The 13,949-nt window shown below is 42.0% G+C and overlaps 2 long non-coding RNA genes across 2 annotated transcripts in view; both read right to left on the bottom strand.

Annotated features, from left to right (window-relative positions):
* LOC130456083 (uncharacterized) overlaps window positions 1-13,949 on the bottom strand; it is a 134,068-nt gene that overhangs the window by 19,448 nt on the left and 100,671 nt on the right. The gene's annotated exons all lie outside the window — the stretch shown is intronic.
* Window positions 9,326-11,898, bottom strand: LOC107650443 (uncharacterized). Its single transcript, XR_008914387.1, has 2 exons — window positions 10,236-11,898; window positions 9,326-10,100 (listed from the first exon to the last, which is right to left on the bottom strand). It is a non-coding gene; the product is annotated as an uncharacterized LOC107650443 (long non-coding RNA).

Below are 13,949 nucleotides of genomic sequence, written 5' to 3'. Positions count from 1 at the left end.
CTGGCTAGAACAGTTTGAGAAGGATCAATTCTCCAGACTTAGTTTCTGGTCTCCAGCTGTTTCAAGATTTTGCATTTCTTCCTTGGTCTCAGGTGTCAGTTTTCTCCCTGAGGAGACGACATCATTTTGTTGAATGGCACATGGAATGATTGTTGTGGGGTTCAGAGATGCTCCTCTGGAGATCGGAGTTATATCATCGTAAGAATGCAAGACTCTGAAGCATGGCTTCAAAAGAAAAGGGGACATTTTATTGATTTGAAAGTCATGTTGACTGTGGTCAGGAGGCAGCCAAGGTGGGAGAGCTTGCGAGCAAAATCTGCTCCTTGGGAGGAAGGCAACACAGCATGCCTCCATGCTGGGGTTTAGCTATCATTTGACAGCAGTGAGGACAGGACCCAGGAACAAGGGGTTTGGGGAGGAGGTTTGTCCCAGGCCATGGGGCTAGTTCTTTCCATCTGCAACATTAAGGAAGGGGTGTTTCTCTTTGGCATCTCATTAAAAGGGGAAAGAAGAGTGAGTAGAACCAGTGAAAGGTGGGGACTGCAGCTGAGGAACAGCTCAACTCTCCACAGTTTGTGCAGTATCCTCACTAGAGTGCATGGGATCTCAATGGTGGCTAACATTCTGTGTCCTTTTGCCTCACTTTGTTTCATAGCCTGCCCAAGGAAATGCCATTCTTGTTTAGTAAATGCTCCTCGTTGGGAAATGTCAGGACAACAGGTTAAGATCCCTGTAAGTAAGGTGCAGTGCTTAGCCTCTGAGATCTTGATTCCTTGCTTTCCTATTGAAGACTTTGATCAACTCATGGAAGAGACTGAGAAGAAGGGTTTGGACCCATCATCCCGTCTGCCACAGCCACTCACCTCACTGGCCAAAGTGGAGGTCTGCCACTCCCCCTCCAATCTTGAACCAAATACATATTCTGAGCCATCTGAACCCAACTGGGGCACCATCACATGCTTTGCTTCTCTGGAATCAGTTATCCTGATTTTCTAGAGTGGACACCTGAGAAGTAGAATGGGAAAGATCGTGTGACTTATAAATTAGATACAGGGATAGACCAATGGACAGACAGATTGACAGACACTTGAGATCGATTGATAGAAAGATACATACATAGATAGGTATATACATACATACCTATGTAGAGATAGAGACCCAGAGAGGGCTGATGGGCAGACAGACACTTTGATTGATAGACCAATAGATAGGAAGGCAGTAAGACAGAAAAGTAGAAAAACGAAAGTCTCTGTCTTTCAGTCCTCCTGTCTATCTGTCCCCTTGTCCATCACTCAGTCTACATGGATATAGAGCAAGATATAGTTTTGCTCTTCTTAGGTTGTCGCCTGAGGAACTGCATTCCCCAGTGTGCTCCAGGGGCCCCTCCCCCATCTTTCCTGGTTGGGATTGGTCTTGAATTGGACTAATCCTAGGCTGGGTGACAAATGATGCTCCCTACTTTACTGTGCTGATTGCTAAAGAGATGGACCAATTCTGGGCTAAGGAGGGGCCATGGGTATTGTCCCTCCCCCACCACGGGATTGGTCGAATTCCGGACCAATTCCAAGCCAGGACTCAAAAGGTACAGATTCCTGGGGCACAATGGGGCTTGTAGTTCCCGAGGCTATCACAACACTTGAAAAACCACAAAAGAAACACAGACAGGCTGACAGACGTACCAACCAGTAGGCGAATAGACAGAATAACATATCAAATAATCTGTGTGTCAGTTCTTCTGTCTGTCTAGCTGTCCATGTCTCCATCTACATAGAGAGATCCAGTGGGTGTTCAATGGTTGTGGCCTACGGGACTATGTCTCCCAGCATGCTCCAGGGTTCCCTCCTACTTATTTCCCGTGAAGAATTGTTCTTCAATTTGACCAATCCTCTACTGGGCAAGAGATGATGCCCATTTTCCTTTCATAGGATTGGTCTTGATATGGACCAATCCCATGCTAAGGAGGGACCATAGACATAGTCCATCCCCCAACACAGGATTGGTCCAATACAAGACCAATCAGAAGCCAGGACTCAAAGGGATGTGACCACTAGGTCTCATTGGGAGTTGTAGTTCCCCAGGATGTCACAACACTTTAAAACACACAAATGACATACACACAGTGTGATCCATGCCAAAACAAGCAGGCAGATAGATACATAAACTACACCAACAGGAACACAAAGACATAGATAGATCGATAGATATATAAGTAGAAAGACAGACAGATCGACAGACATATAGATAGACAGATACATAGACAGAGAGACAGATAGGGACAGACAGATAGACGGATACAAAAATCAGGATATATAGACAAACAGATGCACATCCAATGAGACAGACTTGTAAATACACAGAAAGGAAGGCAGATAGACAGAATGACAGAGAAACTAATCTGTCTGTCAGTCTTTCTGTTCATTTGTGTATCTGTCTGTCGCTCTGTCCTGTCTTTTCGTCCATCAATCTGTCTCTGGTAGTCTTTTTCTCTTTCCTTCTATTTATATCAACCTAGTGATCTTTTTGTCTATCTCTCTCTTTTTGAATCTGTCCACCCAAGTCTATCTCTCTAGATATTTGACTGTTTATGTCTATGTATCGATCTGCTTGACTCTCTCTGTCTCTCTATGTGTGTCTAACCCTCTGTGTTGCTATCCATCATTCTCTCTGTCTATTAATATATCGATACCTCAGTCTACCTCTCTGTCTAAATGTCATTATATCTAACTGTGTCTCTATATATCTATCTGTCTCTTTCTCTGACTCTCTCACTCTCTCTCTATCTATTTATCTATCTATCTATCTAATTCTATCTGTTTGTCTCTCTACATGTCTACCTCTATATGTCTCTCGGTCTATCAACCTATAAACTTGTACATTTATCATTTTGCATATTTGTTGCTTTCCCTCTCTCTGTCTCTCTGTCTGTCACTCTGTTTTTTTCTCTCTCTCTATTCCTCTCTCACAAATAGCTATCTATTTGTGTAGGGAAAAAAACTGACAGACACACAGACAAATAGATAGACAGAAAGACAAAGACTAAGAGAAGCAAATACATACATACATACATACATACATACATAGAGATTACCAGAAGGGACTGGCTGGCAGACAGATGGATAGATACACACACATACAGGCAGACAGATACATAGAAAGCACAAAGAGACACATGGAAAATATAGATATATTGATAGACAGACAGCACACAGATATAAAAACAAAGAGCAAGAGCGAGAGCGAGAGAGAGAGAGAGAGAGAGAGAGAGAGAGAGAGAGAGAGAGACCGAGCAAGGAACAGACATGGACAGAGGGACAATCACAAAGAAAGAATTACATATATAGACAGAGAGATAGATAAACAGAGTGTCAAAACGGAGTTTAGAAACCCCAACCTTGTGGCATAGTAAGATCAGATGAAACCCAAGGTTAGGACTAGTTTCTAAGTTGAAGACTCAATGTTTGTATTTGTTCTTTGTTTCTGTGAGAATCCACCCAGAAGGGAACCTCAGGCTAGCAGGTTCAGACTAAATAATGGAGCCTCAAGTGAATGGCAATTCTACTTGAATGGGACTAAGCAGATGCTCAGGACCCTCTTTGTTTTAGGTAGTCTACTCTGTGGGATCAGAGATGTTTTCCCAAGTAAATCCCCACCTGATCAGGGACCATCTTTAGTCTCCACTGTCAGCAGCCCTTTCCCTTAGACCCTCAACTCAAGCTGTGATTCTTTTCCCAAGCTTCATTTATTGCTGTCAGTAGAGTTTGAACACTCCCTTTTTCTTTGTTGTTAAAGGAAAGTCAATAATCTTTCCCTGCCTGGGATTTTACCCAAAATGGTGGAGAAGGTCCCCAAATTGTTTTCTTCTTTGGAACTTGCCAATCTTGTGCTGTTGCCTTTCCCAGGGGTCAGTGACCAGACCAACCAGATTTCAGTCTTGGGACTCTGTAGCCTTGTGGCACCCAACTCTGTCTAGAGCTCTACTGTCACAGTAAACCCCTTTTCCCTGATGAGTCATTTTTCTGACTATTTAATATTTTCTGTTTTTACAAATCAACAGTAGTTAGATATATACATAGAGAGATACAGATACATAGAGAGATACATAAATAGATACATAAAAATATGGGCACATAAAAACACACAGAGAGATATATAGCCAGACCTGACTGATTGGCAGAGATACAGACAGACTCATAAGATACACAGGCAGGCAGGTAGACAGTTATATAGACTACATGTGCTACCTCTATAACCATCTATCTGCCCTCCTACCTATCTGAGTACCCATCTACCAGTCGGCCTGCCTATCTGTCTTTCTGTTTGTCTGTCTCTATCTCTCTGGATTCTCACGGGATCAGGGAACAAGTACAAACTTTGGGGACTCCAACCTACAAGGTCCTCCACAAACCCAGGCTTCACCAGATCCTTCTAGGACACAAGCTTGGGGTTTCTTGATTCCAGGTTGACAATAGGAAAACCAGGAAGGCCATTTATCTTTGACATACTCTCAGAGAGGGGATTGCGGAGATTGGTGTGAGAGCCAAAGTGTGTTCTAAAAATTTAACTCTGTCTTTGAAAGTAAGGATTCACGGTGGTGTCAATCAACAGAATAGGTTCTACATCTTACATTCCTTTAATTTTTACAGCTATTTAACAAATGACCAGATAAACAACAGACAATGAATGACGTGGGATTTTACTAGTCTGTGCTATGATCTTCATCACGTGTCAAACTGTAAGCAATTCTATTTCCTGCAAAAAACCTTACTGTGCCTGCATTAACGACCACCGTTGGCAAATACTGCTTTTCCTGATTGAATGTAGTGAATGTATTTACAGCATCAGCAATAAGAAGGGTCAACGGGAATCTAGAAACCTCAAACATGTGATTTGTGGGATGTGCTGAAACCCAGGTTTCAGGAGGAGCTTGTAGGTTGGAGACCTCAAAGATTGTACTTGTTCCCTGTTGCCATGGGACTCCACACTGAAGGGAATCCCAGGCGAACAGTTTCAGACTGAGTGGGGGACCCTCAGGTGAATGACAATCCTAGTTAGGTAGTCTCCTCTACGGTATCAAGACACCCTTTCCCAAGAATTCCACACCTGGCAGGGACCATTCTTCAGTATCCATTGTAAGTAGCCCCTCTCTTAGACCCTAGCCTTTTGCAAGGATTCCATTCCTAACTGTCGGCAAAGGAATGTCTGTTTAATTAGAAACCAAGTGGACAATCGCTTTTCCGTGCATACTGCAGCCAACACGCCAGTGGAACTGCTGCCAAGTTTATGTTCACATAAGTACATAGTTATATATATGGTATATGCCGGACCAGGTACCTGGGAATGTTTGAAAAAGTGTGGAACATCAATCAAATCTGGTTCCAAGGTAAGTCGGCCAAAATGGAGCCCGGTTCAACCTGAACACACGCTCCCCCACGGACTAACTTTTTTTGTCACAGAGTATTTGTACATGTGTTTGTGAGTGAAGAAGTATTTCTAGTAGAAGGAAGAGCAAGGATAGTATAGGTGACATGCGTGAATGGTTGGCTGAAAGTGTTGAATAGGAAGCTTGAATTGGAATGTGAGAGCCAGAGTGTTTTATAGAGGGTCAGGGTAAATGCTTTCAGCCTACTAAAATACAGAAAGTGTCTTCTTGATTTGAAATGTCTGGGGTTAAATTCTAACGAGTTATCAAATTTGATGTATGAAAATGCTTCTCCTAGAAGCTGTAGAACTTAAGTTCTCCATTTCCTCTCAATGATCTTTGGGGTTTGGGCTATACTATAATCCCAATGGATTTCTTCTGAATGCAGGTGATAGAAATATTAGCAAATAATGTCTATCAAGTTGTGTTACAACAGTTCATTCCTCTGAAAAGCTAGAGACAAGGGCAGGAGCTGGCTAACTGCACAGGGGATCATTGAGCAGAAGGCCAAAGGAGGTCCAGAAACTCTTGACTTTATAGTCTAATCTTCTTCCCAAGTTTTGTAGGACAAATGTGTGAAATCGTGTACATCAAGTGCAGTGAATTTTGAGTATTGCCAATAAGATGCATTTTCTACTGGGTAATAACTTTGTTACTTCAGTGCAATCATTGCACATATTTGTCAAGCTATTATTTGCTTCCAAAGAGCAAGAGATGATTTTTTCAGATTACTCTGTGTGTGTGTGTGTGTGTGTGTGTGTGTGTGTGTGTGTGTGTGTGTGTGTGTGTATGATTTCTGGAGTAAAGAAAGTTCATTTGAGGATGGGCAACTATGTACGTGACGGGTCATTCAATTGTCGTCAAAGGACAGGAAATACGGGGGAAAAGGTTTTGCTTTCAATGCTAAGGAAACCCTGAACATTTTTTAATTGAGGTACTAATGTCCTCTCTAGGAGCACCTTTAACCATAAGCCAATGTGCTTTGAGGAAAGGCGAAGAGAAAGGCAAATTGGCCACGGAAAGCAAATTACAGTAAAAAAAGAAAAAGAGAAGGAATAGTAGAGGTGTTACTATTTAGAGGAAATTTTGAACCTTTTCCTTAGTAACCCTAAGTTTTGTTTTTTGAGAGAAAATGTTACAGGTTTTAGTTTTTAAAAAAGGAAAAGCATCATCCACTATAACCTGATTTGGGGCATGTGGAAGGTCAATTTCCAGAGTGCAACCATTCCAATAGATAAGTTTTTGTTTGAAAAGACCAGAGAATAATGAGAACTAATTTTGATTTTGAAGTGGAGAGAACTGATGGTTTTATAAGCATTATTTCTGATGATCATTGGCACATGACAGCTAATAGAGAAAGGAATTCCCCACCTGGGAAACTCCTAAGATATTTCTAGAACGCCCTACATTTTACCCCGCCCCGCCAGTTCTGGCGTGGGGGGGAAGAGATGAAAACCTATGAAAGTGAAGATTTACCTCAAGATGTTTCCTAGGAGCAAAAATCCTGGACCAGATTTTTCTCCTGCCCAGAATCTAAAGAACTGCTCAAAGACACATCTTAGGAGAAATCTGAAGGAGTCCCCCAGATACGGTATTCAGGGAAGGATTGTGTCCTGTAATTTTCAATGACTTTAGAAATATTTCTACAGCAGAGGGAAAACTGGCGATTTGATTTCCCCTGAGAATTCTATTAACCTGACCCCAAGGCCCTTTTAGTACAGAACCTAGAAAAGACAGAGTTAGTCCCCAGACTGGTCTGAAAGAGGAAAGTTGAAAATAGGAGCATTTTACCTTATTAAGAGGATGGAAAGGAACATCAGTTCATTGGAGAAGTTGCAGCAAAGATTCCAGAGTCCTGGGTTGTCTCAAAGTCTCAAAGTAAGAAAGATAATCTTAGCATGGTGAGAGAAAATTGAGATCTAAGGGTAAATTCTTTGGAAAGGTCATGGGGAAAGGAAATGCTATGGAGGAAAATGGGTTAGGATATAGTCACAAGTGCCAATGGAAGGGCTGAGGATTGGCTCAGCTAAGTTTCTATCAAGTTCTACAGCTGACTGATCATCATTGCCAACTTATACTTGACATTCGTATTCCAAATTAGGGAGCTTTTATCCCCCGTTTTGAGGTATTTCCCACTTTTCTCCTGTTAGAGCAAATGTTCTCTCAATCTATGATAAAATCCTCAGAAAGGCAAGGCTTAGAATATGGGAATTATTATGAGGATAATTTTGGTCTACAGACTGGCATGATTATATTTTGTTCAGTAGGTAAAGAGGAGTGTAAACAGTTTTTCAATCCAGAGCATCCCAACGTCCCCAAAGATAGAGAGAGGATGTGTGTGTGTGTGCGTGTGTCTTTGTGTGTGTGTGTGCGCACGAAACTTTTAAATTTTAAGTTCGAAATCGTTATGAAGGTGAAATTGTGGTAAAAGACTTGGGTTTTTCTGACTATTTGATAGCTCGGCATTATTTCCAAGTTAACAGGTTCAAGGATGTTACTTTTGAAAGAACAATTATAGAGAAATAAACCGTTTGCGAGATTCCGGCACTAGGAAGATGATTCCCCATTTTACCTACCACACTTAAAAAATTTAATTACCAAGGCCGATACAGTGAACGGAACGTTGCAACTTGCATTCTTGCTATTGGGTTTAGACGAACATCAGTACTGGGACCCTTTTTGTCATTTGAATAAGCAGTACCTCTGCCAATCCCGAACAACTAATAGGTGACACTGCCTGATGTTTCAACGTTTGAACCAATCCAATAATGTGGTCACTCTGATGCCATGCATCAGTGAGAATGTGTCTCCTCTTGAAAATAGAGGCTAGACAGATTGACTAACATGACGGCAAGGGAAAGTAATGAATGCTGCAGGGGATGTAGCCAAGTCGGGACATGAAGGGATTGCTGGTGGAGTGTTAAATTGATGCAACCATTCTGGAGGGCAATTTGGACCAAAGAGTGCAAAAAGACTGTCTTCCTTTTGATCCAGCCTTAGCACTACTGGGTTTGTACCCCACAGACATAATAAGAAAAAAGAATTGGCTAAGAATATTGATACCTGCGCTCTTTGGAATCTCTAAAAATTGGAATAGGAGGGGATGTCCTTCCATTGGGGAATGGCTGAACAAACTGTGGTATCTCTTGGTGCTGGAATACTATGGTGCTAAAAGGAACAATAAACTGGAGGAATTCCACGGGAACTAGAAAGACCTCCAGGAATGGATGCAGAGTGAGAGGAGCAGAAGCAGGAGAACATTGTAGACTGAGAAGGATACACTGTGGTACAATGGAATGAAATGAACTTCTTCATTAGTGGCAATGCAGTGATCCTGAACCATCCAGAGGGATCTTCAAGAAAAAACACTATCCACATTTACAAGGAAAATGTGGGAGCAGAAACACCCAAGAAAATCAACTGCAAGATTACAGGGGTCCAGGGGGTTAGGGTTGGGGATATAGACTCTAAATGAACATCCTAGTGCAAACATCAACAACATGGAAAGAGGTTCTCATCAAGGACACATGTCATACCCAGTGTAATTCCTCTCAAATACGGGAAGGGTAGAAAAAACATGATTCTTGTCACCAAAGAGGAATCATGTACTAAATTGACTAAATAATATCTAAAAAGCAATAATAAAAGAAAATTGGTGAATAAAGAAATAAATAAAAGACCAGCTAGAAAACTTTGAGAATGATCAATTCTCCAGACTTGCTTTTGGTATCCAACTGTTTCAAGATTTTGCATTTCTTCCTTGGCCTCAGGTGTCAGTTTTCTCCCTGAGGAGACAGCATCATTTTATTGAATGGCACCCAGGATGATTGTTGTGGGGTTCAGAGATGCACCCCTGGAGCTCGGGAAGGATACCATTGGCAAGAATGCAAGACTCTGAAACTTAGCTTCAAAATAAAAGAGACATTTTATTGATTTGGAAAGTCATGTTGAATGTGGTCAAGAGGCAGCCGAGGTGGAAGAGCATGGATGCAAAAGCTGCTCCTTGGGAGGACAGCCAGACATCATGCCTCCATGCTGCGGTTTAGCTATCATTTGACAGCAGTGAGTACAGGACCCAGAAACAAGGGGTTTGGGGAGGAGGTTTGCCCCAGGACATGGGGCTGGTTCTTGGCATCTGCAGCATTAAGGAAGGGTTGTTTCTCTTTGGCCATCTCATTCAAAGGGGCAAGAAGAGTGAGTACAAGCAATGAAAGGTGGGGTCTGCAGCTGAGGAACAGCTCAACTCTCCATAGTTTGTGCAATATCTTCACTAGATTGCATGGGATCCCAAAGGCAGTAACATTCTGTGTCCTTTTGCCTCACTTTGTTTCATAGCCTGCCCGAGGAAATGCCATTCTTGTTTAGTAAATGCTCCTTTTTGAGAAAAGTCAGGACAACAGGTTAAGATCCCTGTAAGTAAGGCGCAGAGCTTAGCCTCTGAGCTATTGATTCCTTGCTTCCCTATTCAAGAATCCAGCACCTCATGGAAGAGTCTGAGAAGTGTTTGGACCCATCATGAAGTCTGCAACAGCCACTCACCTCACTGGCCAAAGTGTACGTCTGCCACTCCCCCTCCAATCTTGAACCAAATACATCTGCTGAGCCATCTGAAAACCACAGGGACACCATCATATGCTTTGCTTGCCAGCAACCACTTATTCCGATATGTTTGGGTGGAAACCTGAGAAGGAGAATCGGAAAGATCGAGTAATTGATAAGTTAGACAGAGGCACAGACCAATTGAAAGAGAGATTGACAGACACTGGAGATAGATTGATAAACAGATACATACATAGAAAGGTACATACATACTTACGTATATAGAGATAGATACCCAGAGAGGACTGATGGGCAGACCGATCGACAGATTGACACATACATTAAAAAGAAGGCAGTAAAACAGAATAACAGATAAAGGAAGCACTCTGTCTGTCAGTCCTCCTGTCCGTCTGTCACCTTCTCCACCTCTCAGTCTACATGCATAATGAGCTACAGATAGTGTGGCTTTTCTTGGGTTGTGGTCTGAGGAACTGCATCCCCCAGTGTGCTCCAGGGGTGTCTCCCCCATATTTCCTTGGAGTGAATGGTCTTGAATTGGACCAATCATTCCCTGGGTGAGTAAGGATGCTCCCTATATTAATGTGCGTGATTGGCATTGAGATTGACCAATCCTGGACTAAGGAGAGGCCATGGGCATTGTTCATCCCCCACCACGGGATTGGTCCAATTCTGGACCAATCCCAAGCCACGACTCAAAGGGGAGGGACTCCAGGGGCACAATGGGGGTTGTAGTTCCCCAGGCTGTCACAACACTTGAAAACCCAAAAAAGAAACACAGAGAGGCTGAGAGATATACCAACAAATAGGCAAATAGACAGAATAACAGAACAAATAATCTATCAGTCCTTCTGTCTGTTATGCTGTCCATCTCAATGTCTACATAGATTCATAGAGAGAGATCTTGTGGGTTTTCAAGGGTTGTGGTCTAGTGGACTACATCTCCCAGTGTGCTCTAGGGGTCTTTCCAACTTATTTCCGGAGAGGGATTGGTCTTGATTTGGACCAATGCTATGCTGGGAAAGGGATGATGCCCATTTTCCTTTCATGGGATTGGTCTTGAATTGGACCAATCCCATGCTAAGGAGGGACCATGCACATTGACCCTCCCTCAACGTGGGATTGGTCCATTGCCAGACCAGCCCCAATCTAGGACTCAGAGGAGTGGGACTCGTGGGGCACACTGGGAGTTGTAGTTCTCCAGGATGTCACAACACTTTAAAATACACAAAGGATCTACATATAGATTGATCCATGCAGAAACAGGCAGGCAGATAGATACCTAGACTACAGCGATAGATACACAAAGATAAAGATTGACAGACAGACAGACAGACAGACAGATAGATAGATAGATAGATAGATAGATAGATAGATAGATAGATAGAAAAATCTGGATAGATAGACAGTTGCACATCCAGTGAGATAGACTTGTAGATACAAAGAAAGGAAGGCAGTCAGAAAGAATGACAGAGATATTAATCTGTCTGTCAGTATGTCTGCTCACGTGTCTGTCTGTCTGTTCCTCTGTCCTATCTTTTTATCCATTAGTTTGTGTGTGTCTGGAAGTCTATTTCTCTTTCCTTCTCTTCATATCAACTTAGTGATCTTTCCGTCTATCTCTCTCTCTTTGAATCTGTCTACCCAAGTCTATCTTTCTTGATATTTGACTTTTCATGTCTATGAATCGATCTGCTTGACTCTCTCTGCCTCTCTCTGTGCTGACCCTCTGTTTCACTATCTGTCATTCTCTCTGTTTATTAATCTTTCGATACTTCAGTCTACTTTTCTGTCCATCTGTGATATCTAACTATGTATATATCTGTCTGTGTCTATCAATCTATGTATATATGTATGTATGTATGTATGTATCTATCATCGATCTCATCCTATCTGTGTGTCTCTCTAAGTGTTTGCCTGTATATGTCTATTGGTCTATCGATGTATCAACTTGTCCATTTATCATTCTGCGTATCTGTGGATTCTCTCTCTCTCTCTCTCTCTCTCTCTCTCTCTCTCTCTCTCTCTCTATCACTCCATACCTCCCTTCTGCCCTCCCTCCCTCTCTCACAAATCACTATCTGCATAGAAAAAAATGATAGACACAGACAGACATAGAGAGGACAGAAAGACAGAGAATGAGAGAAGCAAATACATACATACATATATACATACATACATACATACATACATACATACATACATACATACATACATACATAGAGATTACCAGAAGGGACTGGCTGGAAGACAGATAGAGAGATACACATACAGACAGGTACATAGATCCATAGACAGCACAAAGACACACACAGAAAATATAGATATATTGATAGACAGACAGCACGCAGGTAGACAGATATAAAAACAGAGAGAGAGAGAGAGACAGAGACAGAGAGAGAGAGAGAGAGAGAGAGAGAGAGAGAGAGAGAGAGAGAGAGAGAGAGAGAGAGAGAGAGAGAGAGAGAGACCAAGCAAGGAACAGACATGGATGGAAGGACAATCACAAAGAAAGAATTACATATATAGACAGACAGATAAATAGATAGACAGAGAGAGCGTCAATACGGAATCTAGGAACCCCAAACTTGTAGCATAGTAATATCAGATGTACACCAAGGTTAGGACTAGCTTCTAAATTGAAGTCTCAATGTTTGTACTTGTTTCTTGTTTCTATGAGAATCCACCCAGAAGGGAAACTCAGGCTAGCAGGTTCAATCTGAGTAATGGAGCCTCAAGTGAATGCCAATTCTACTTGAATGGGACTAAGAAGATGCTAAGTACCCTCTTTGTTTTAGGTAGTCTGCCCTGTGGAATCAGAGATCTTTTCCCAAGTAAATCCCCACCTCATCAGGGACCATCTTTTAGTATCCAATGTCTGCAGCCCTTTCCCTTAGTCTCTCTCCTCAAGTTGTGACTCTCTTCCCAACCTTCATTGGATGCTGTCAGTAGAGTTTGAACACTCCCATTTTCTTTGTAGCTAGAGCAAAGTCAATCATCTTTCCCTGCCCATGGATTTCCCCAAATGTTAGAGAAGTTCCCCAAATTCTTTTGTTCTTTGGAACTGTCCAGTCTGGTGGTGTTACCTTTCCCACAGGTCAGTGTCCACATCAACAAGAGTTCAGTCCTGGGACTCTGTGTACCCTTGTGGCGACCACCTCTGTCTAGAGCTCTATTGTCACACTGATCCCCTTTTCCTTGACTAAAGAGTGAGTTCTGTGACTATTTAATAGTTTTGTGTTTTTATAAGTCAACATTAGTTAGATACATAGAGAGATACATAAATGGATACATAAAAGCACACAAAGAGATATACAGCCAGACCTGACTGATTGGCAGAGATACAGACAAACTCTTTAGATACACAGACAGGCATGTAGATCGTTATATAGACGACAGAGAGAAACACTAAGACATTAATAGATAGATAGATAGATAGATAGATAGATAGAGAGAGAGAGAGAGAGAGACAGGCAGACAGAGAGAGAGAGAGAGAAATAGATAGATAGATAGATATCGTATATACATCCATAAAAACATGGACACATATAGTTAGGTGGGACATGCAGACAGAAGGACAGTCTGATAGAACACAGAAAGGCCAGTAGATAGACAAAGTGAGAAAGAATCTAGTCCATCTGTCTGTGTCCATATCTTAGTCCTTCTGTATCTCTGTCGATCCACATATCTGTGTCTCTTAGTCTGTTTTTCTCTCATTCTCTCTATATATCATCTATTCATCTACCTGTATCTATCTATCTGTATTGCTATCAGTCTATACCTGTCTGCCTGTCTATCCATCTGCCTGACTTTCTGTGTCTGTCACTTCATCCCATCTTCCCTCGATCTGTCCTTCCATCTACCTGTCTCTGTCTGTCCCTTTGTTTCATTCTCCAATATTTTCATGTTCTATTGATCTTTCAATATCTCTGACTATCTCTCATTGTGTCTGTGTGTGTTTCTATGACTTCTT

The sequence above is a fragment of the Monodelphis domestica genome, chromosome X, assembly GCF_027887165.1.
Source record: "Monodelphis domestica isolate mMonDom1 chromosome X, mMonDom1.pri, whole genome shotgun sequence".
NCBI classification, from domain to species: domain Eukaryota; kingdom Metazoa; phylum Chordata; class Mammalia; order Didelphimorphia; family Didelphidae; genus Monodelphis; species Monodelphis domestica.
Note: the sequence above shows the minus strand (reverse complement) of the source record. Positions and strands in the feature narration are given on the sequence as shown.